This window comes from Rana temporaria, chromosome 1 (assembly GCF_905171775.1).
Source record: "Rana temporaria chromosome 1, aRanTem1.1, whole genome shotgun sequence".
Taxonomy (NCBI): domain Eukaryota; kingdom Metazoa; phylum Chordata; class Amphibia; order Anura; family Ranidae; genus Rana; species Rana temporaria.
In genome coordinates, this window is record NC_053489.1 from 669,031,643 (window position 1) to 669,054,583 (window position 22,941).

Sequence of the window (22,941 nt, forward strand, 5' to 3'; positions counted from 1 at the left end):
ATATGTCCATCTCATAGATAGAGGCATGTCTTGTCCTTGGTGTGAGCGATGAACTGGATTTCTATGCCATTGTCTAAGTCGCAGCTGAGACAATACTGTCTGTTTACCTTAGAGCAACCTTATTCTGTGATACAATGGGAGTTACTTTACTCCAATGTGATAATAGGCCAGTTAGGTATCTGTGAAAACTTTCCCTATGGCAGGATAACTAACCAGTGGTGATGATATACCTCTTCTTGTTTATTCACCAAAGCTGGGTCAACACTTCTTTTGTTCTGTGAGGAAAGATGTCATTGTTTAGACCCTCATCCAAGCTTGTAAAAGTTTTAGATGGCTGATTTGTTGGGGCTTTGTACATCTGAGCCAAATGTTCCTTCTTCACTGACTGAATGACCTTCATATGTAATCGTTACGATCAAATTTGAGGTTTAATGGACTTCCCATATTTTTATAAGAAAAAAATAAAATATATTATTATTATCTTAGCCAAAACCCATAACAACTTGAATTAAATATATACTGTAATTACTCTTGTTATTTTGTTGGCTCTACAGTGCTCACCTCACTCAAAGTCCCAAGGGCGAATTTTTCTTTGTTGATGCTAAATGCAGAGATGGAGGTGTGTCTCTGGAGACACCAGACCTTTTATTCATTTTTTTCTATAATCCAGGTATGCGTTGTTCTCTGGAACAACGCAGAATAAGGATTCATACCAGTGGTAATAAGGGAGTCTTTGAGTTGTTATGGTCAGGGACAGAGTTCATGTTTGTTAGCCATGCAGCTTCCTTTGTTTAGTTGAAGAACATGGATTCCAGGTAAAGCATACACACTACCCCTGCCCAGACACACCCATAAGACCCCCTTAGCTATTATTCATTGGTTGATTGTATTAACTCATCCTGTTGGAAGGATTTCCTGTGTTGACATTCATATCCTGTGAGCTAATTTCCTGTGATGTCATTTCCCAGGGAGGAAGTGATTGGCTGTTGGAGCCATCACTTCCTGTTTGTCATTGCTTTTGTTATGTTTGAATACAAAACAAGGGTGTGCTGGGGAGAGGTCGCCCATAAGAACATGTTGCTGAGAATGTAAGCTGTGGTGATGTCTGTTTACTTGGGGATATACGGGAAATAGAGTGATAGGTAAGATGCATTATACCAATAGACAGAACGTGTGCTTATTAGCCAGGAGATATGGTGTGCTTCAGCGTACAGACTATTTTCCATGACAAGGGGTGAGAGAGACAGAAATGGGATGAGAGAGATAAAGAGGGGGTGAGAAAGAGAAGGAGGGGATGAGAGAGAGAGAGAAAGGGGGTGAGAGAGAGAGAAATAGGATGAGAGAGAGAGAAATAGGGGGTGAGAAAGAGAAGGAGGGGATGAGAGAGAGAGAGAAAGAGGGGGTGAGAGAGAGATAATGAGAGGTGAGAGAGAGAAAGAGGGGATGAGAGAAAGAGGGGGTGAGAGAGAAAGAGAAAAAGGGGTTGAGAGAGAGGGAGAAGCAAAGAGGGGGTGAGAGAGATAAAGAGAGAAAGAGGGGGTAAAAGAGAGAGAATAAGAGACAGGGGATGAGAGAGAGAAAGAGGAGAGAGAAAGAGGGGGTGACAGAGAGAGAGAAAGCGGCATCAGAGGGGGCGGGGTCACCCCTACATGTCACTGGGTAACCCCGGCATTTCCCCATTGCGTCAGAGGGGGCGGGGTCACCCGTGCACGTGACCCCGCCCTCAGCTATATAAGAGCTGTCACGGCGGGAGAGCGGCACTTCACAGATGCCTCCCATGGAGGCAGGATCGAGTCGGGGGGTGAGAGAGAGAAAGAGGGGGTGAGAGAGAGAAAGAGGGGGTGTGTGAGAGAAAAAGGAGGCAAGAAAGAAGAAGAGGGGGTGAGAGAGATAAAGAAAGAGGAGATGAGAGTGAGAGAGAGAGAAAGAACGAGGGAGTGAGAGAGAGAGAGAGAAAGAAAGAGGGGGTGAGAGAGAGAAAGAGTGGATGAGAGAGAGAAAGAGGGGGTGACAGAGAGAGAAAGCGGCATCAGAGGTGGGCGGGGTCACCCATACATGTCACTGGGGTCACCCGTGCACGTGACCGGTGGCCCCGCCCTCATCTATATAAGAGCTGTCACGGCGGTAAAGCATCCCTCCCATTGTGGCAGGATCGAGTAGGGAATGGATTACATAGTTTTTTTTTTCTTTTTAATAAAAGACTTGTCCCAAGCTGTCTACTGTGGTTTTAACATTCTTGACACTTTTTTTGTGAAATGGTAGGGGTACAATGTACCCTGTTACCAATTCACATAGGTGTGTCGGGTTCTGGGGGTCCCCTTTGTTAAAGGGGCTTCCAGATTTCTGATAAGCCCCCCGCCTGCAGACCCCCACAACCACTGGGCAAGGGTTGTGGGGATGAGGCCCTTGTCCCCATCAACATGGGGACATCCCCCCCATGTTGACGGCATGTGGCCTGGTATGGTTCAGGGGGGGGCTCTCTCGTTTTCCTGCGGCCTGCCAAGTTGTGTCCTCGGATAAGGGTCTGGTATGGATTTTTGGGGGGAACCCCACGCCATTTTTATTACATTTTGGCACAGAGTTCCCCTTAAAATTGTTTCCGGGTTCCCCTTAATATTCATACCAGACCCAAAGGGCCTGGTAATGGACTGGGGGGGGGGGGGAATCCAATACTGTTTTTTTTCAATGACTTTTATCTGTATTGCCGCGACCCGGCAATTCATTATAGCCACGAGTAGTTTTAAATGACTTTTTTTCCTTTAGAAATGTCATTTTGTGCAGGGACTGTTCTAAACACGGGAAACATGCGCTACTTTACAGGCATACTATAGACACCCCACAGGTGCAAAATTTAAAGGAATATTTCACTTTTATTGTTTCACTTGAAGCATTATTAAAATCACAGCTCCCGAAAAAACGTAAATTTTTTTGCATTGATACTTGTCCCCTGGGGCAGGACCCAGGTCCTCAAACATTTTTTATGACAATAACTTTCATATTAACCTTTAAAACTAGCACTTTTGATTTTTCATGTTCGTGTCCCATAGACTTTAACGGTGTTCCCGCGTTCGAACAATTATTTTGCCTGTTCGCATGTTCTTCTGTGAACCGAACCGGGGGGTGTTCAGCTCATCCCTAGTGGGGACATGTGTGGGGACTTGTGTATGGGGACATGTGTTTTGGGGACATTGAGTGGGGACATGTGTGTTTTACATTTTGTGTTTACTAGGCTGGTGATTAGTGTGTAAAAAGCTAAAAAAAAACAGCTCATACACACTGATCACCAGCCGACTGCAGCGATCCGCTCTCCTCTCCTCACTGACAACATATGTTTGAGGAGAGGAGAGCTGATTGCCTAGAAACCGGCGCTCTATTTACATCACATGACGGCTGTGATTGGGCACGGCTATCATGTGATCAGGAGGGCCAATCACAGAGCCCTCCTGCCGATCAGAGATGCGCTGTGTCCGGGTGACACAAGCGCATCGGGATCGTGCCACGCCCGCGATCCCTCTCCTTCTGAGGGACATTCCTGAACGTCCACTCAGAAGGAGAGAACACCCACCCGGCCATATATATGGAGTGGCTGGGTAGGATGTGGTTAAGTGGCTAGTTGTAAATTTGTTCATGTTAATTAAATAATTATAATTATATTCCAGTTTCCTTTGCATATGATAATGTGATTAGGCTCACCCGATCTGGTGTGCTATATATATACTGTGTGATTTTACAATAAAGTTGGTTCCAATTACAGACCACCTAAGCTTGTGTCACCTAGATTCTTGGGTACAATATCCCGCTAGAATACCTGATTCCTGGGTCCAGACTGGAGGAAGCTATATCTTGATGGAAGCACCAAAGTTGAGTGCTTGACACTTCTGTCACAGCCTTTCTGACCAGTTTCCTCCAAGCTCTTTCATCCAGTTTAGTGCTACGTCCTGATCCAGGGATGGTCTGTGTTGTACCAAATACCGTACAACTTTTTTTTTTCAATCATATAATTTTTATTGGATTTCTTCCCATAATACAACAACAACAATACAAAAAAACGTAAAAAAACATTTCACACAAATAAGCCCACCCAAACACACCTCCCAAAAAACAAACACCAAAAAATATATATTTGCGCCTACCAGATTATGCTTCAATCTTTACTCAAGACTTCATGTCATTAATGCTCCTTAATGGAATATATATGTTTATCTCCCTCTTATGTCATTATTGGCTTTCCACAGTATCATTAATTCACTCAACTGATTGTTCAAACAGGTTGGAAAGTAGCCACCAATGGCACGTGTTGGAATTTTTTAGAACTCCTCCTATGTTTATATGTCACTTCCTCTCATCTTAGATTATGATTGATCGCCCTAATCCATTGATCTATCGTTGTTGGGTATTTTTGTAATATAAGTTTACGAGCCATATACCGTGTTTCCCTGAAAATAAGACCTACCCCAAAAATAAGACCTAGCGCTATTTTCCAGGAGGGCTGCAATATAAGCCCTACCCCAAATATAAGCCTTACTTTAAAATTCTTGTAAAATCCTATAATCCACGCTTTTACAGTAGTATATAATGTACAATGTGTGTGTTTCTGCAAGAGAGCTCCGGCGGGTCACAGAAGCGCAGAGTGGCGCTATAATGAAGGTATTTGGCACAATTATATTACAGAAACACACACGTTGTACATTATATACTACTGTAATAGAGTGGATTATAGGATTTTACAAGCATTTTAACTCGGTTCCCACTGGGGATTCCTGAAAGGCAGGGAGAGAGAGGGGAAAAGAAGAAGCACATTACATGGTAAGACCTACCCCGAAAACAAGCCCTACTGTATATTTTGTTGCAAAAATTAATATAAGACCCGGGCTTATTTTAGCTTTAAAGGGGTATAGTGGACTCTCTGGATGGTAAATAACTGAGTTAAGCACAGTGAAGTGGATAAGGATACTTCAAAGAAATTCTTCAGAGATTGTTCCCACTCCTCATCACTAAGTGCCTCTAGACCAGGGCTCCCCATGCCCCCATTGCAGCCTCACCATGCCCCACATTGCAGCCTCACCATGCCCCACATTGCAGTCTGACTTTGCCCCCATTGCAGCCAGACTGTGCCCAGATTGTAAACCTCACTGTGCCCCAAATTGCAGCCTCACTGTGCCCCACATTGCAGCCTCACTGTGCCCCACATTACAGCCTAATTCTGCCCCACATCACAGCCTCACTGTGCCCCACATTGCAGCCCCACTGTGCCCCACATTGCAGCCTCAATGTGCCCCATTTAAGCCTCACTGTGCCCCCATTTGAAGTCCGACTGTGCCCCACATTGCAGCCTGACTGTACCCCACATTGCAGCCTTACTGTGCCCCAAATTGCAACCTTACAGTGCCCCCATTGCAGCCTTACATTGCCCAATTGCAGCCTTACAGTGCCCCATTGCAACCTTACAGTGCCCCCATTGCAGCCTTACATTGCCCCCATTGCAGCCTTTCCAGGGCAGAGGAAGTGAGAGGGGTGGTCGGATCGTCACTGGAGTTAGAGGATCATCGAGCGGAAAACGCGATGTAACAGCTTACATTGAAACTTTCTCTGCTCTGCTCACTCCGCTCTGCTCACTGCAGGTCCAATGCTGGGATGCATTGTGTCTATTACAGGCGCGGGGTTAGGAGGAGGCGGGGCTGTGTGAGAGTGAGCAGAGTGGAGACAGATTCAATGTAAGCTGTTACAGCGTGTTTTACAGCTCGGTGATCTCACGCTTCTCCTCTAACTCCATGTACTTTTCCACCAGGAGAACGGCTCCCGATTAACCCTGCCTGCTGGCGGTGCTCCCCCCCCCCCCACTCCCAAGCAGCCCAGGTCCTCGCCAGCCCTCATTTTTCACTCGCAAAATGCGAGTAGGCGAGTGGAAAATTTGAGGGCTGGTCGAGACCTCTACACAACCGTCCAAAGCTATTCACTGGATTAATTTTAGCTGTCGTTTAAAAAGAATAATATATACTCCCTATAAGTTCATGTTTACATTTACAACCAAAGTTAGAATTGATGAAGGATTATATTTTAATAAAAAAGACCTTGCTTGACTCTGCAAAGTGTGCTGTAGTTGTAGATATTGAAAAAAATGTTTATTAGGCAAATTATATCTTTCTGCCAGTTAATCAAATGGTTATAAAACCTCATTACCAAAAAGTTGACAAAGAAGCAGAATTCCAGCCTTTTTCCATAAATCTTAATTTTCAATCTTCGCAAACCTCAGGCAATTGCAAATTATTCCATATAGGCATATATTGGGTATATCCCTCATTAGTGATGGACGAACATCTGACGGGACGGTTCGCGAACGCTAAGCGCAAACTTTCGCAAATGTCCGCGAACCGCAAGTTTGCGGCGGGCCCCATTGACTTTAATGGCAGGCGAATATTAAAAACCTGCAGGTCATATTTGCAGCCACAAAATACTTACTACCTGTGCACAAATAGTTCCACAACATGGACACTGACCTACCAGAAGTATTAAGTGAAAAACCGGATACATAAGTAAGTGCCGGACATTACAGGCCCCAAAAATTAGCCGACAGGCTTTCACCTGATAGCAAGCAACTTTGTATTCTGTGGCTGGAGGTAAATTAAGTTATTCACCAGATACAGAAGTAAGTGTTGGCCTTTACAGGCCCCAAAAATTAGCCCACGGGCATTCACCTGACAGCAAACAACCTTGTATTCTGTGGCTGGTGGTACATTAGGCATTCACCGGATACAGAAGTAAGTGTCGGCCATTACAGGCCCCAAAAATTAGCCCACGGCCACAGGCGTTCACCTGACAGCAAGCAACCTTGTATTCTGTGGCTGGTGGTACATTAGGCATTGTAACAGCACTGGTGAACGGAGTAAACCACAACTGCGGTTAGCAAGGAATTCAATGTGATTCTCTAACTCAGTATTAGGCCCCAGTTTGGGGATCTATACATCATCTCTGTGTCACATAAAGAAAGGCGTTGAGCTACTAAGCATGGACGCATTACAACATGCGACCAAGGCTTAGCGTTTAAAATTAGTTCAAGGTCAATATCCCAATACACCACTATATGCAGGTGATTATCAGTAAGGGACCCCAGGCGTCATTCCTAGCAACAGGAGTTTGGGGGTTCTCTACATCATATCAACCTTAGCATGTAGAGATGTATTTAGGCCACTAGGGGAGATGCTATGAAATAGCATCAACCCCTAGCATAGAAAAGTTAGAGCGAACATGTTCAACAATTAGGACAAGGCCTATAAGTATTTTATACTTCTGTCAAGCACGTAGTAAATTGTATTTGTAGTAACAAGTATTAATTGCATACGAGAGATAGTGTAGCTCAGGTACTTTGAGGATACACGTATAATACACAAGTTGTACTGGCAACTAATAGAAAGGTATGAGAGGCAATATAGCTCAGGTACTTTGAGAGTACATATAGTATTAGTAGTAACAAGTATTAATTGCATATGAGAGGCAATATAGCTCAGGTACTTTGAGTGTACATATAGTATTTGTAGTAACAAGTATTGTAACGGAACCCCAAATGGGACAGGGGTTAACACCGTTTAAGATATTCCATTCCGAACCCAAGACAGCTATTGACACTCCACAATCCGGCGAACACGACCCATACGAATTTCCCCAGTAACGAGACACAGCCCTGTTTGAGGTTCAAAATGAATAGACTTTAATGAGAAAATCAGGCTCTTATATACAGTTAGTAACCAAAATAAACAAAGACTCAACTCCACCCACAACATTATCCAATGGTTCCTAACGAGCCCCCTTAATACACATCTTTTAGTCAGACATTCTGACACCAACTCTGACATAATTTACATGAGCTAATTAACTAATCATTTACCCAGACAAGGTGACTTCGAGACATGACCCCTCAAGGTAGACATCCCGGCTCCTTTCACCTGCCACACAATACACATTTATCATCAATAGACCTTTAGACTGTCTGTTAACTTGCAATACACATTTATTACAGGACTCCTTCACACAATACAGTGTCAATTAGCACAACACAATGAAAAGGTCTTAGGAGCCATCCTAGATTTATTTACATCACAGTAGCAGATGCCATTAACACCTAACAGTCTGTGTTCCCACATTGAGTGAGTCACTCTTTCAATTAACCTGTTGAGTTCAGAATCAACAACCTGTAAATAGTTCTCACAGATATCCTGGGATATATTGTGAATTACAGACCCATGTTAAAGCAATCCAAGGTATGTCCATTATTTCCTGGCTCATACTTTATAAGATCTTCTGGATTCCACGGGCCCTCCCGTTACAAGTATTAATTGCATATGAGAGGCAATATAGCTCAGGTACTTTGAGAGTACATATAGTATTTGTAGTAACAAGTATTAATTGCGTATGAGATTGCGTAGCCCCCCTGGGAATTCATCCAGCATTGCGACTTCCTCATCTTCCTGCTCCTGCTCCTCGACGGCTTGATCAATGACACAACGCAATGCACCCTCCAGAAAGAAGGTGGAAGGTACGATGTCACTGATGGCGCCCTGGCTGTGACTGACCAGTTTGGTGATATCATTGGCACCGTTGTTGCACACCACTTTACCAACTGTCAAATTGAGCGGTGCTAGCCACTGATCTGCCTGTGAACGCAAAGCTGAAAGGAGTGCAGGACCAGTGTGGCTCTTGTCTTCCAGGCACAACAGACACAGCACAGCATGGCAACGTCCCACCTGGCATGTCGAATAGGTTCTAGGGATCTTGGGCGGCACAGTGGAAGAGACGGTAGCATTGGAAAATGAGGAGTCAGCCGAGGAGGAGAGGGAGGATGGAGTAGGAGGAGGTAGGCCTCTACATGGGTGCCACAGGTTACATGCTTGACGGCCGTCAGAAGGTTCACCCAGTGGGCAGTAAAAGTTATATACCTTCCCTGCCCGTCTTTGCTAGCCCACGTGTCTGTGGTCAGATGTATCTTGGCACTGACACTGTGTGCCAGAGATACATTCACTTGCCACTGAACATGGCCATATAGCTCTAGAGCCTAGAGTGTGGATTTGTGGGTTCTGATGGCGTTGCTCCCACTAGGCTTGGTGATGGGAGGCCAGATGCCTTCTTAAGGCGGTCGTCCCTAGGTGAGTGTTGGGCTTACCGCGACTTATGCGTTGACTGCAAAGGCTGCAGATGGCAACACTATTGTCTGCAGCGGACACGTTAAAAAAAACCACACTGCCATGGGCCGGCGTCCTGGGAGCGCCAGATGTGACTGTACATGGTTGATGGCTCGCTCCTGATACATCAGGAGTCTGGTTTGTCCCTCCTGCGCAATGTAAGTTCGGCCTGCTTCTCCTCCCTATCTGCTGGTCCATCTCTCCCTCTGAACTGCCCTCCTCTTCCTCTCTTGTGGGCACCCACGTGACGTCTGTAGATACGTCATTATCGACGTCACCTTCCCCATCACTAACCCTGCAGAAGGGTCTGCCTCTTCCTCTGCCTGTAATTTTTTAAATGACCCTGTGACAAAAGTCTCTAGAGCAGGGGTCTCAAACTCAAATTACCTGAGGGCCACAAGACAAGTTTTCATATGCCATGGGGGGCCGCATGCAAACTTTCAAACTTCAAAAACAACAGTACTGGTGTCAGCGAACACATTATTAACCCCCAGCACTGGTGTCAGCGAGCGCATTATTACCACCAGCACTGGTGTAAGTCAGGGTTTGACAAATTTGCTTGGAATCTAGGAGCCAGCTAAAAAAGTTAGGAGCCAGAAAACGCACCCCTTCCCGACGAGCTTGCGCGCAGAAGCGAACACATACGTGAGCAGCGCCCGCATATGTAAATGGTGTTCAAACCACACATGTGAGGTATCGCCGCGATTGGTAGAGCGAGAGCAATAATTCTAGCTCCTCTGTAACTTAAAACATGCAACCTGTAGATTTTTTTAAACGTCGCCTATGAAGATTTTAAAGGGTAAAAAAGTTTGTCGGCATTCCACAAGCGGACACAATTTTGAAGCGTGACATGTTGGGTATGAATTTACTCGGCGTAACATTATCTTTCATAATATTAAAAAAAATGGGGATAACTTTACTGTTGTCTTATTTTTTAATTAAAAAAAGTGTAATTTTTTCCCAAAAAAGTGCGCTTGTAAGACCGCTGCGCAAATACGGCGTAACAGAAAGTATTGCAACGATCGCTATTTTATTCTCTAGGGTGTTAGGATAAAAAATATATATAATGTTTGGGGGTTCTAATTAGAGGGAAGAATATGGCAGTGAAAATAGTGTAAAATGACATTAGAATTGCTGTTTAACTTGTAATGCTTAACTTGTAATACCAACGGCCACCACCAGATGGCGCCAGCTCACATCTGGTGGTAATAACTTGTAATACCAACGGCTCACCACCAGATGGCACCAGCTCAAAAAAAAAAAAAAAAATATTTTTTTTTTTTTTTTGCTCCCCTCACTTCCACCCTGCCTGAGGGCCATTTATAACTGGTCCGCGGGCCGCAAATGGCCCGCGGGCCGGTACTTTGAGACCACTGCTCTAGAGAAGCACAGTATAAGTGGAAGAAGGTATATAAAAATATCTGTTGTTTTGGGGGGCCACTGGTTTATCGCACCAGTTATGAAACTTTTTTTTCAGGAAATTTTGAGGTAACGCAGCGAAAGAGGCAAAAATTCAGCAGTAACCAAATACACTGCCAGTCACAATGCTGCACAATACAAATCCACTATAATAGGCTTTCTATATTCAAAAGTATATTTTAAGTGTATATTACACCTATGTACTACAGAGCAAGTAGTACACCTATACCAGTGCTTGAAAGGACTTTTGTGGACCTGTTATGTAACGATTTGTGTCACTAGAGTCTGTCCCTGCTCGAAACAGAAAACTGTCCCTACACTGACAAAAAGTATATGTATTACATACCTATGTACTGCAGAGTAGGGATGAGCTTCGTATTCGAGTCAAACTCATGTTCGACTCGAACATTGTATGTTCGCTCGTTCATCGAATTACGAAAGTTTTGGGCCGTTCGCGCCAAATTCGAGTGGTGTTTCACGGCCCATAATTCACTGAGTGAGTGAGTGAATTACTTATATAGTGCTACAAATGCGAACTGAATCGCCTCAAGGCGCTTGGCATCCATTTTCCTTCAGTTTAACCCTCAGAATAGATGGGTCTTTTGTTTTTTTCTGAAGGCCAGGTGATCAATTTCCATTCGGATATTAGTTGGTAAAGCGTTCCATAGTCGAGGTCCTTGAACTGAAAAATTACGTTCTCCTTTGGTCTTATATCGGGCTTTGAGAATTTGTAATAATTTTTGGTTAATTGATCTAAGAACTCGATTTGGGTTTTGTTGTTTTATTTTCTCACTTAAATATAGGGGTGCGCTTTCCTGTACACATTTGTGCGTTATACATAAGGCCTTGAAAGTGACTCCTTTATGGGCAGCCAATGGAGGGATCTCAGGGACGGGGTGATTGGTTCCCAGGGTTTTTTCCCTGTTACCAGTCGAGCTGCCATGTTTTGGATGATTTGGAGCCAGGCGAGTTGGTACTTTGGGAGTCCGAGGTAAAGGGCATTTGCATAATCCAATCTGGAGTTAATGATATACCCTACCACTACTGCTGTGTCTTCTTTAGGGATGAAGGGAACCACTCTTCGTAGGAGCCATAGAAGATGGTGCGATCCGCTAATTACTGATCCTATTTGTGCATCCATTGTCATATCCAAGTCAAAGATGACTCCTAGACTTTTGACCTTGGTGCTAGGGGTGATGGTTTGTCCTAAAATGTGTGGAGGGGTCCAGGTAGTCCTGGCCAGTTTCCTCCTGTTTGCATGGAGTTGAATGATTTCTGTTTTTTCTCCATTGAGTTTGAGGTGACTCTCCGTCATCCAGATGTCTATCTGAGTGAGGCATTGTTCTAATGCGGGGTATTGGTTCTTTTTGTTGCTGATACGAAAATAAAGTTGCGTATCATCCGCGTAGGAGTGATAGAGCAGGTCGTGATTACTAATAATTTTTAGAAGTGGGCGGAGGTAAATATTGAATAGCACGGGTGATAGGGGAGATCCCTGAGGGACTCCGCAAGACACGCTGCGTGATTCAGATGTGAAAGGTCCTAGTTTCACTATCTGAGATCGATTTTCCAGGAATGATGAAAACCATGGTAGATCCGAGTCTGCCACTCCAGCTATCTCTGTGAGCCAGGTTAGCAACAGTTTGTGACCTACTGTATCAAAGGCAGCACTGAGGTCCAGCAGTATCGGGACTCAGGAGAGAAGATTCTCCGGCATCTGCTGCTTCAAGGGCGTCGTCCCATATTTTGAGAAGCGCTGTTTCTGTCCCATGACCTGGTCGAAAACCCGATTGTAGTGGGTCCAGGAGTTTATGGGTGTCTTTTTTTCTTTTTTTAATCCCACTTCAGACTCCACCAAAAACTAGAGACTTGCTCATGTTTTTTTGCTTCAATTGTCTCTGTAAAGGTTTTGCATCATTTGTGGTTTTCTTTTGTGCTCTCTTTTTTTTTTCTATCAAATTTAAAAGTCAAGTGACCTTTGTAAATCCAGTAGTGGCCACCTATATACATATCTTTCCATACAATATTCCCACAACCTCCACCGTGTGTCCCTCCCCCTCCCCGCCTCATGACTCCAGATCTTCCTTACAGTTTTACCTTACTTCCTGTTTATCCTCTTATCTCATTCCTCTCAAATTTTCCGCATAGCTCCAAGTTTTCTTGAAGTCTTTCCAGTTTTTCCATTTATCTTTAAAACCTATTTTTTCCTCTTCATCAATATCCTTCAGCTCCTCCATCCTATATGTTTCCTCCACCGCGTCTATCCATTCCCACATTTGTGGGCTTTCTATTTCCTGACCTTTTTTTGGGATCAACCTTTTGGTTGCGTTTAATAAGTGAGGGGTCAATAACTTTTTATACCCTTTTATTGCCTCTTCTCCTCCATGAAATAGAACCCCCCATGGGTCTTTTTCCATCTCCCTCCCTGTAATATCTTTTATCAGGCCATTGTTCCTCTTGTTGGTCACCCTCGCCAACAATCTGCCGATTGTCCTTCTCTAAATTTGCTTATTTTATCAGGTGTGGCATACCATCCTGAAATACACTTGTAATTTATCTCTGCGGTCCCCATGTCTATAGCAGAGGAGTGGGTCAAACTTATAATCCTTTCAGTAGTGTTTTTTCTCCCTTGTGCTCCCAACTCCCTTTCCCATTTTTGGATAAATGGGGGTGTCTCCAGCTCGTCCACCCTCAAAAGTAGTCTATACAATTTTGAGATAGAACCTTTTGAACTTTCCACTGTACAGAGCTGTTCCATCGGTGTAAGCTCCTCTCCTGTCCAGAGAGGCTGGGGTAAGTTCTGGACAAAGTGGCTAAGCTGGCGATACCGCCACTCATCTATTATCATTAAATCTTCCTTAGATTTTAACTCCTGAAGTGACATAATTCTCCCTTTTTTTATTATATCCCTTAGTTTATCTTTCTAATCCAGTCCCCCCCCCCCCATTGTTTTTTTTCCAGGTGCAAAAAAATAATTTTCTTTTAAATCTATAAGTGGTGGGTTATAGTCTCTATCTATTTGTTTGTGCAACCTATCCCACATTTTCAGTGCGTTCCGTGTTATATCGTGAGTGTTGACGTTTTGTGTTCTATACTGCGGGGGATTCCATATTATACTTCCCAATTGTGTCTTGGACTGTGCATTTTCAATTTTTACCCATCTTTTTTCTTGTTTATCTTTGGCCCACTCCACTACCCGAGACAGTACTGCCGCATTAGAATATTTTCTAATATCGGGGACAGCCAGCCCACTGTGTTTCTTGTCCTGTTTTAATACCATGAGGGAGATTCTGTGTTTTTGTTTTTCCAGACATAGTTCATTAACAGGGTATTTAGCACTCTGAAATACTGTTGTGGCAATGCTATTGGTATCATTTGAAATGTATACAGTATTTTCGGTACGGGGACCATCTTCAGGGTGTTAATACATGAAATAGGTCTATTTATTATTTTTTTGATTTCTCTTTTGATCTCATCTAGTAGAGGGATGTAATTTATTCTATATATATTCTTTATTGAGTTTGCCAATTTTATGCCCAGATATTTAAGTTCTTTCTGCCAGGGAAAGATAAACTTCAGGAGCCGTTCTTCTACTTTATTGATGTTGACATTTAATATCTCAGTCTTAGTTACATTGATTTTAAAGTTTGATATATTTCCGTACTGTTTCAGGATTTTAATTAAGTTTGGTAATGTGGTCCTTGGATTTATGATAAGAAACAGTATATTGTCAGCAAAAGCTGAGAGTTTGTGTTCTTCTTCTTCCACTTTAACACCCTTGATATCCGGGTTATTTCAGACCATAGCGAGCAGGGGCTCTAAGGACAAAACGAACCCCTGTCTCGTCCCATTCTTCATTTCGAAAGAGGGCGATAATGTGCCATTGATTTTAATCCTAGCAGAGGAATTATGGTATAGTGTTTTTATCCACCGGATCATCCTGGGACCAATTCCCATCATTTCCAGTGTTTGCATCATGAGTCCCCAGTCTACCCTGTCAAATGCTTTCTCAGCATCTACTGAAAGGAATAGACCTGGGGACCCATTTTTCTTTTATCTTCTGTAAGAGAAGTAGGGCTCTCACCCCGTTGTCCTTCCCCTCCCTTTCAGGGATGAATCCCACCTGATCCGGGTGGACCAGCGTTGTCATTACCCCTTTAATTCGCTCTGCTAGGACTTTCGCAAATAGCTTTATGTCTGCATTCAGCAGAGATATAGGCCTGTATCCGGAGCAGAGCGAGCCGTCTTTCCCTTCTTTCGAAATGACCATTATAGTAGATGCTAAAGCTTCCCTGTTCATTTCATATTCGGATCCCAGCCTGTTCATGTATTGACACAGTCTAGGGATCAAGATATTACAAAAAAATTTAAAGTAAAAAGCAGTGAATCCGTCAGGACCTGGGCTTTTCCCTGCTGCTGAGTTTTTCAATGCTCCCCTTATTTCTTCTTCCGTTATTGGCTTATTTATATTTGATCTTTCCATCTCCTCGATCTTTTTTTTTTTTTTTTTTTAAGTGTATTTTGTGCGTGTACTCGAGAGAGGAGCCGGACTGCAGGAGTTGGGAGTAGGTAGGCCTCCCCCAGAGGCAATCTGCCACCTTTCTCCATGCCCCGGGTGGCAATGGTGGGTGTGTGAGGGGGTCCTCCCACACAGCCCGCCCTACCTGCTCCGCTTTGAAGCCCAACGGGGCAGAGGGACTCCCTATAAGGGAGTGAGAGGATCTAGCCCGCTCAACCAGCCCCGTTAGTCCTTCGCCTCTCTTTTTAGAGACCGCGTGGTCAAAGTGCGTGCATGTTAACCCAATTTAGAGTGCGTGTAAGTGTGGTGGTTTTTGTGGGAGGGGGTGGGCATACTAAGCGCAAGCATAGCACACCCACCGGGAGACGGGCTGAGACCACCAAACTCAATTCACATGTAGCTGAGACCGGGATCCGAACCTCTAGCTGCAGAGGTGAATGGCTTGTCAGTGCAGTGCCAATCGCGTTGAGCCACCGCAGCTCCCCCATCTCCTCGATCTTTGAGAGCCCGGCTTTTGATATAAATTTACTTATTTTAGCCTCTTTCGCTCCTGCTCGCCATCTCTCCTGCTCTACTGCATATAACCCCTCGTAATAGTTTTTAAAGGTTTCTGCTATGTCCTTTGTTGCATACACCATGTCCCCGTTCTTTTTTTTAATTTTCTCAATGTAATTCCTATTTTTATTCTTTTGAACTATTTTTGCTAAGTGTTTACTAGATTTATTTCCCCACATATATCTCTTTCTTGCAATACTTTTTAGAGTTTTTTTTGTCTTGTTCCATCAACTCTTTAAGTTTGTCTCTTTTCAAAACTAATTGGTACAGCTCCCGTTGTTGTCCCTGTTTTTTATGCTCTTGTTCCATTTCAAATATTTCCCCGGTTAATATATTTAGCTTTCTACATATCTCTCTTTTTTTTCTTACTCCCTCCGAGATCAAAACTCCTCTTATGTATGCTTTATGTGCTTCCCATAAAGTGGCCCCCAATATCCCTTCAGTGTTGTTTGTTAGGAAATACTGTTCTAATACTTTTTTCACCCTTTCTACCCCTTCCTCATCCCGAAGCAAATTTTCATTAAGCCGCCAGGCCAGGGATTGATTTTGCTGTCCAGAGGTCTTTATTTTCATAGTTATAGGGGCGTGGTCTGAGAGCGTCGTGATTTCAACACTTGTTTCTACTATCTTCTCCAAAAATCTATGGTCCACCATAATATAGTCAATCCCAGAGTGTGTCCCGTGAACAGGGGAGAAGAACGTATAGTCCTGTGTTTTTGAATGTAATATCCTCCAGATGTCCACCATCTGATTGTTATGCATTTTTTGTTTTAGCTTTTTGAGCTGGGCGCTATTTATCCCCTGTACTCGGGACGTACTATCGACCATCGGATTCATGCAAAAATTAAAATCTCCCATCAAAATCACATGTCCCGTACTGAAGTCTTTCAACTTTTCCATAATTTCATTAACATATTTAATGGGGTTTACATTGGGGGGAATAGATATTTGCTAATGCACATTCCATGTCACCCAATTTTCCTTTTAGGAATATAAATCTTCCTTCCGTATCCGTCATCCTACCCTCCAAAGCAAACCTCATTTCTCTCGCAAAGCCTATTGCCACCCCCCTTGCTCGCCATGAGATAGTATCTCCGTAATACCAAGTCGGGATCTTAGGGGGAGTACAGTTTTATATTTGATTCCAGAGTCAGATGAGTCTCCTGAAGAAAGACAACATCCGCTCTGTATTGCTTAACCTCTTCTAGTACCTTGTGTCTTTTCAGGGGAGACTTTAAACCTTTTACATTATAGGACAGGAACTTTATTTCTGTCATCTCTTCTTTTTCTTTTATCTAATCTGCCATGTAATTTTCCCTTTATTTCTTATGGAGTGAATGAGGTATCCCCCCCTCTTCCCACCTCCCGCCCCATCCCCCTTACCCCCTCCCTCCCCCTCCCCTCCTAATCCCCCCCTCCCCCCTTCCCCTTGGCCCAATCCTGGCCCCAGAACCACAAGTGGCCCCCTCCACATTGCCACTGGTTCTCTTATATCAAGGTATGGCTCCGACCGCGCCCCCGTCTCACCGGGGGGGGCTACGGGCCGAGGTACCACTCCAAGCCCCAGCGACCTCCTCAGCCCCATTCCCGACCTCCTCCCTCAACTCCTAGATCTCGGTAGTCAGCTTCATAGGGCTTAGTCTAGCAAAGCCCTATTTGCTTATTCTGCCCATGCTGGTAGTTCTGGGACTTGCAAATCCAATTTATGGCAGAATCCTGCCAGTTCTTCTGGGAATCTTAATCTAGCCGATCTTCCTTCTTTCTGGCCAATAAGGCATGCAGGGAATCCCTATTGATATTTAATATTCTGTATCCACATCTGCTCCAGAAGGGGTTTCAGGTGTCTTCTCCTTGTTAATGTTTCCGATGCTAAATCTGTGAAGATTTGTATCTCAGTCCCTTTATATTGAATGGGTGGCTTTCCCCTTAGTTTTGTCCATATTTCTGCTTTATCCTCGTAGTGTCGGAACCTTACTATTATATCTCTTGGCCAATCTCCCTCTATATTCCTCGGTCTCCCCACTCGGTGCACTCGTTCAATTTTGAGGGGTTCTTCGACACCTTTTCCCAGTAGGGGATTAAATATTCTATTCATGATTTTTCTCAAATCTTCTCCTCTTTCTTCAATAATCGAGCGGATTCTTAGGTTTTGTCTTCTGTTGTGGTTTTCTTGATCCTCCAAACGATATTGTATCATCCTCTGGTTTTGTTGTATTGAATTGAGTTGTTCTTTTCGTTTGCTTAATTCCTGATCCTGTTTTTCCACTCTCTCTTCCGTCTCCTCTACCCTTGCCAGAAGACAGCCTAAGTTCGTTCTATGAAAATATAATTTTTTCCTTTATTGCGTTTTCTAGTCTCATTAGCATCTCTTTCATTTCCCCCTTCGTTGGGATTTGTGTATCTGTTTTTTGCTCATCCAGTTTACTGATCTCCTGCTCACTTTCTATTGTTATGTCGGCACTTGAGTGGTCTAATCCCCCTTCTCCTTTTTTGGTCCCACTCTTTTTTTCAATTTTCTCCAGTGCTTCATCTTGCCTCGGCGTGTCTTCCGGGTATCGCCGCTCCAGCGCTGTGATTGGCTGGAGCGGCGATGACGTCACTCCCGTGCGTGCGCGCGGGAGATTTAAAACTCGGCAAGGTCCGGCGGCTGCCGGTCCTTTCGCCGTAGATCCCTCCTGCGCATGCGCAGCGGCGCATTGCAAGGGGAATATCTCCTAAACCGTGCAGGTTTAGGAGATATTCTCCTTACCTACAGGTAAGCCTTGTTATAGGCTTACCTGTAGGTAAAAGTACAAAAAGTGGGTTTACAACCACTTTAACACAGAACTCCTTCACTCAATTACAGGGTCAATTAGCACAAACCACAATGAAAGATCCTTAGAAGTTATCCTAGACTCATTTACATTATAACAGACAGACAGGCGGCTGGAGTTGAACACATTAGCATCACCTTACAGTATATGTCCCAACAATATGAATGAGTCGCTCTTTCTAATATGGCATAGATCCTGGGAGATATTGTGGATAAATATTACTGTCCATTTTAAGTAATCCGAACCATTTCTTAATGTTCATTATTTTCTTGCTCAACCTGTGCCCCTAATAGACATAGGGTGATTTAGACATAAGAGGTACATGGGGAGCTGAAGCAAGGGTATCTCATACTTTCTAAGGGATTCTGGGTTCCACTGGCCCTCCCGTTACACTCCTCTTCTCAAGAGAATAAATTCAGTTCCTCTATCCTTTCCTTATAGCTGAGCTCCTCCATGCCTCTTATCAGTTTGGTTGCCCTTCTCTGCACTTTCTCCAGTTCCCCAATATCCCTATACGAGGATTGATGGGCTAAGTGGGTACCCCATCCCTAGATTATAGAAGATTTTGATAGAATGGTTTGATCGGACTTTACTGGTACCAGTGAAGGACATTTACAACATAATTATAAATTTTGTCTTTATTTCAAAATTATTTAAAAAAAATAGAAATCTTTACACATTTACAAATAAAACCAAAGGGATTGGCTCGGATCAATATGATCAAGATGGTATTAACCACTTAAGGACCGCCGCACAACGATATACGTCGGCAGAATGGCACGGCTGGGCACATGGATGTATATATACGTCCCCTTTAAGAGCCCAGCCGTGGGTCGCGAGCGCGCCGTTCCGCACCAGCGGGACCCGTGGACCCAATCGCCACGGGTGTCCCGCGATCGGGTCACAGGAGCTGAAGAACCGGGAGAGGTGAGTGAAAACAAACCTTCCCCGTTCTTCTCTGTGGCAATGTCAGTGATCGTCTGTTCTATGATATAGGGAACGACGATCACTGATGTCACACGTCCAGCCCCACCCCCCTACAGTTAGAAAAACACACATGAGGTCACACTTAACCCCTACAGCGCCCCCTAGTGGTTAACCCCTTCACTGCAATTGTCATTTTCACAGTAGCAGTGCATTTTTATAACACTTTTTGCTGTGAAAATGACAATGGTTCCAAAAATGTGTCAAAAGTGTCCGATGTAACAGTGGAGTGGGTATATATGTGGGAGGTGCTTAGATGAATGGGATTCCCACTGGAATTTATAGCTTGGATGCGCACACTCTATACTGGTCCCACGGCATGCATTAAGCTGAATGGCTCCCTGTCTCCTTCGTTCTCCCTGCAGAGGGGCACCAGGCAGGGATGCCCTCTCTCCCCGGCTCTCTTTGCCCTGGCCATGGAGCCTATTGCTGAGGCCCTCAGAAGCTCGGCCGAGGTCCGTGGTCTTAGGGTGGGCTGGCTGGATGAGAGAGTGGCTCTCTATGCGGATGATCTGCTGCTTTTTTTGAATGACGCTGGTGACTCTCTGCGGGGTGCACTGGATATCATGGATGCCTTCTCCGCCTTCACGGGGTTGAGAGTGAACTGGCACAAGTCTCAGTTGTTCCCAGTGGATGCGGGGGCCATGTCCTCTTCTCCCTCTTCTCTCCCACTTCAGTGGGTGGAACGGTTCACTTATTTAGGTGTAGTTGTTTCAAGAGAGAGTGGGGACTTTGTGCGGCTCAATCTTGACCCTGTCTTGGTAGCCATTAAAAACAAATTAAAAGCATGGAGCTTTTCTTTCCCTCATTGGGCGCATTAATCTTCTCAAGATGAAAGTCCTCCCTAAATTTACATACATTTTTCAGAACTCCCCACGATGGCTGATTAAATGTTTCTTTAATTCTCTCAGGCAACTCTTCCTCTCCTTTATTTGGGGGTCCAAACCACCTAGATTCAAATATACCACTTTGACCAGGCCTGTGGACAGTGGGGGCTTGGCTCTCCCTGATTGCCACAAGTACTACTTGGCCACTCAGCTTGTGACCGCACATTGGTGGCTGCAGCCGGACCTGACCAACTCTGCGATGGTGTTGGAGGCGGCCGTAGTGGGTTCTCTGGAGGCATTGAGGGGGCTGCTATTCAGGGGGCCTAAAACGCCTCACCATCTCACCCCTTCGATGCGTACCACTTTGCGGGCATGGAAGGTGGGTGAGGCACCAAGGGCACCCCAGCTGAACTCTTGGTCTCCTCACACCCCCCTGTGGCTAAATCCTAACCTATCGCAGTTCTATACCAGCCTGGACCCGCAGGCCTGGGCCAAATACAAAATCCTGACCCTTGAACATGTTATCACCAACAGAGAGCTCACTCCCTTGAACATTTTACGCACCAAATTTAACGTGCCTGCACAGGCCCATTATAGGTATCTTCAAATTGCTCATGCCTACAGGTGTCAATTTTTAAGCCAACCAGTTGAATTGGTATACTCTGAGCTCGAATCCACCCTCCGGGTAAAGGACTTGGAGAAGCCCACGTCTCAGCTCTATGGATCTCTGCTGGTTGCTGCCGACCCCAGGCTGTCCTCCCTCCGCAGGAAATGGGTGGGGGATATACCGGGGTTGGATGAGGACGACTGGAGGGAGATTTGGGACTTTCCCTTCTCCCCTCTGGTCTCAGGGAGGGACAAATTAGTTCAATACAAAATTGTGCATAGAGCTCACTACACACCTCACAGGTTGCACCAGATGTCGCTGGCACATTCTCCGGCGTGCTGGCATTGCTCCTATCAACCGGGTGATTTTTTTCAAATTTTTTGGGTTTGCCCGGCAATCGAACTTTCTTGTAAAGAAGTTCTCCAAGTGATTGCCTAGGTCACTAAGAGTCATGTTCCCTATGATCCTAAATACTGTCTCCTGGGGCTGGCGGAACAAATGTCAATGATTAGATCCAGGAAAATACTCATATCCCTGTTACTGTATTATGCGCGTAAGGCCATTACGATGACCTGGAAACAATCGTCTCCCCAGTAGCAGTAGCAGTAGCCAATGCCTAGATTGACAATATGCCTTTAGTCTGTTAGTTTATTGACCCAACTATTCTCATGCTGTACTCTCCAGTCGGTATCAATTTGAGCACAGATTATCCTGAAATGAACCTCTCCCCACGTTGGGGTTATAGTATAAGTTAAAGCGGGGGTTCACCCGAAAAACACATTTTTAACATTAGATTGAGGCTAATTATGGGAAGCACAATCGGGTGTTTTTTTTAAAACCAATGCAGTACTTACCGTTTTAGAGATAGATGTTCTCCGCCGCTTCCGGGTATGGTCTGCGGGACTGGGTGTTCCTATTTGATTGACAGCCTTCCGACCGTCGCATATAGCGCGTCACAAGTTGCCGAAAGTAGCCGAACGTCGGTGCGCAGGCGCCGTATAGAGCTGCACCGATGTTCAGCTTCTTTTGGCAACTCGTGACGCGCTATATGCGATGGTCGGAAGGCTGTCAATCAAATAGGAACACCCAGTCCCGAAGACCATACCCCGGAAGCGGCGGAGAACATCTATCTCTAAAACGGTAAGTACTGCATTGATTAAAAAAAAAACACCCGATTGTGCTTCCCGTTATTAGCCTCAATCTAATGTTAATTTTTTTTTTTTTGGGTGAACCCCCGCTTTAAGTTAGGATGTTTATGCTGTGTGTTGTTCCCTGTTGCGGCATATTGTCGCAACAGAGGAACTGCCCTTGTGTGGGCAACGGTTCGGCCCCTTCGTGGGCTAGCTTTGTATGCTAATGTAAACTTCAATAAAAAATATTTGGTTAAAAAAAAAAAAAAGTGTCCGATGTGTACGCCATAATGTTGCAGTCACGAAAAAAATCGCTGATCGCCGTCATTAGTAGCAGAGGTAAAGAGCCTGTCAGTGGCTGTAAAGGCCAATACTGCTGCCATCAAGGCGGAGGGGAGGCAGACGAGGCGCCATCAGCGGCACAACACCACCCGCCAGCTGCGGATGCAGGCGCAGACTAATGCGGTCCTCACCCGCATTGCCCTGGCTTTGGAGGGCAGGCAGCCAGCACCTGCCAGGAGTGGCAGACGGGGTAGCCTCATTCAGGGGGGGTCTGTGTGGTTGGGGGGTCAGGTCATCACATATGTCAATCTCCAGGCCCTTTCTCATGGCGTAGTTGTGCAGCACGCAACATGCACCGATGATCTGGCACACAAAGTTTGGGGAATACAACAGGGTCCCCCCGGACTTATCCAGGCATCGGAAACGGGACTTCAGGGTGCCAAATGTGCGCTCCACCACTGCACGGGTGCGTATGTGTGCAGCATTGTATCTTCTCTGGCCTCTGGTTTGGGGATTCCGGTATGGAGTCATGAGACGGGGCCCAAGTGCATATGCAGAGTCACCTGGAAGGGAAAAGACAGGAGGATGTTAGCCGTGCATGTGCCCCTCGTGATGTCTGCATCATGGGGTCG